At 42.7% G+C, this 2,484-nt stretch overlaps 1 long non-coding RNA gene across 1 annotated transcript; it reads right to left on the bottom strand.

Moving 5' to 3' along the window:
- Positions 1–303: 303 nt before the first annotated feature.
- Positions 304–1,379, bottom strand: LOC112445133 (uncharacterized). Its single transcript, XR_003033519.2, has 2 exons — positions 918–1,379; positions 304–519 (listed from the first exon to the last, which is right to left on the bottom strand). It is a non-coding gene; the product is annotated as an uncharacterized lncRNA (long non-coding RNA).
- Between the last annotated feature and the right edge of the window lie 1,105 nt (positions 1,380–2,484).

Here is a 2,484-nt window from a genome sequence, read left to right as displayed (position 1 = left end):
TGTGTGTGTGTGTGTGTGTGCATGTGTGGTGCATACATATATACACAATCAATTATAAGTGGCCATGGGGCTTCCCTGGTTGGATCAGTGGTAAAGAATCCACCTGCAATGTTTTAGGTTTTGAACCCTGTCTAGGAATATCCCACGTAGCGTGGAGCAGCTAAGTCTGTGCACCACAACTATTAAGACTGTGCTCGGGAGCCCAGGAACTGCAACTATTGAGCTCATGAGCAACAACTATGAAGCCCACATGCCCTAGAGCCCGAGCTCCACAATAAGAGGAGTCACCATAATGAGAAGCCCTGCACTACAACGAATTATAGGCCCACTTTCCACAACAAAGAAAAGCCCGTGCAGCAACAAAGACCTAGTACAGCAAAAAATAAAAAAAAAAAACAATAATATTATCAAGTCAATAAATAAATTAAATTCCCAACCAGGGAGGAAATTCATGGTAAATTGTCCTTGGTCACTTAGACGAACTTCTTTGAGTGCAAGCTTCAATAAATGGGACTTGTACTGGAAAGAGAGGAAAAGACGTTATATTAACAACTGATAAGAAAAGAAACCAACATTTGTAAAGATATACATTTTGGCAGGGTTTACATTAGTCATTATTGTCAGGGATTAGCAAGAGCTATAATTTTATCTAACTGTAATCCCATAGAGTTTGTTGGTATAGCTCTGCATTACAGCACTTTTCATATGATTGCACTCATCACAAGCATCCTGGTTGTAATACTGGGTACATACTATTTCTGGGCAATTCCTTACATAAATCTCAAGAGGCAGTGGCTCTATGTGGTTAATGGCACTACTTAATCACAGTCAGTCTCATCTGATTTGAGGTCAGAGTTGGCCCTGCGGGTTTAGAACCATCTATGAGTCACAAGTGGTATCTAAAGTGTCTAGCTTACCCAGAATGGGTGTTGCTTGTAGTAGAAGAGACAGGAGAAGGTTGCTAGCCTCAGTGTTGGTATCTGTGGTCATTTAGCAGGACTGACCAATGTGAATAGCCAACAGCATGGTTCCCATTGCCTCCAATCTGACCTGTGTTGTAAGACACCCTGTTAGGTGCATGTGGTATAGTTTCCAGACAGACCTTGTCAACAGTAGTGCGGAGATTACTAGGGCTGGTGAACTGCCAAGAGACATAGAGTCAGCACTAGCAAGGGTAGGAACTTCTCAGGTGAGAAGGACCATGGTAACAGGATAGGACTTAAAGTTGGAGGTCACCTATAGCCAGCAGTAGGGAGCCTGATTGTCCCTGGTATTGTTCACATGGTCTGGTCTGGGAGGGGTTTAGGTCCACCTCCTGGGTTCCACGGTGCCTTTTGAGGAGCAAAGTACCAGGGTGGCTGATAAGGTCACCTCTTTCTCCAGAGAGTGGTTTTGCTTGGCTTTATACTGGATGATGATGAACACAGGCTAAAGGATGGTTTCAGAATCACTGGTTCACATCAGGTTCTCATCAGGATCAAGAAGGAGGTGGCTAAGCTCTGGGTTTTGTCCGAGGGAGACAGGAAAAAATGAAAGTACCGGGTGAATGTTTCTTCTCTATTCATGGCATTGCCTGTGCTCTCATGCCTGTGAAAACCAATAATTGGGCTGTATCTCGTGTGGAATTGCACACCAGAAGAAATAGAATTGTCTCTGTTGATGGTCCCATCATTTGCTGTGAACTTAAATATGGCGCAGTTATGCCATAGGGGCACGAATTTAATATAACCTAAAGCATGGGCAGTATTTTGACCACTGGAAGAACCACTGCCCTCCAAGTCCTCTCCACAGTCCTTGATGTGGGACTGGAGGATGACAGGATAGATAAAAAACCCAAGCAATCTTTTCTTGTAACGCCCATAGTTATTTTGCATTACAGTGATGTACAAACTTTAGTCTGACTGTGTAAACCGTGTGACGGTCCCAAGGATTGTAAAAGCTATTTTGTTATCTCCTCAATAACATTAGAAGAAATTGGTGTATTGTATGGATAAACTAATGGAAGTCTTGTATAGAAGGCAGAGAGCACTGAGCTGAGCTCCCTGTGCTATACAGCAGCTTCCCACTAGCGAATCTATTTTACACACACACACACACACACACACACACACACACACGTCAATCTTACTCTTCCCTCCCCTTCCATTTCTGTGTCCAAAAGTCCATTCTCTATGTCTGTGTCTTTATTCCTGCCCTTCACAGAGGTTCATCAGTACCATTTTTCTAGATTCCATATATATGTGCTAATATACGAATTTGTTTTCTTTCTGACTTACTTCACTCTGTATAACAGGTTCTAGGCTCATGCACCTCAGCCTGGTGCTCTGTGACAACCTAGAGGGCTGGGATGAGGGGGTAGGAGGGAGGGAATATATGCTGATTCACGTTGTTGTACAGTAGCAATCAACATAACATTGTAAAGCAATTATCCTTCAACTAAAAATACATTTAAAAAAGAATCAAAAGTGAAATACAAAACAGTGA

Source organism: Bos taurus, chromosome X (assembly GCF_002263795.3).
Source record: "Bos taurus isolate L1 Dominette 01449 registration number 42190680 breed Hereford chromosome X, ARS-UCD2.0, whole genome shotgun sequence".
Classification (NCBI taxonomy): Eukaryota; Metazoa; Chordata; class Mammalia; order Artiodactyla; family Bovidae; genus Bos; species Bos taurus.
This window is presented reverse-complemented; position numbering and strand designations above follow the sequence as displayed.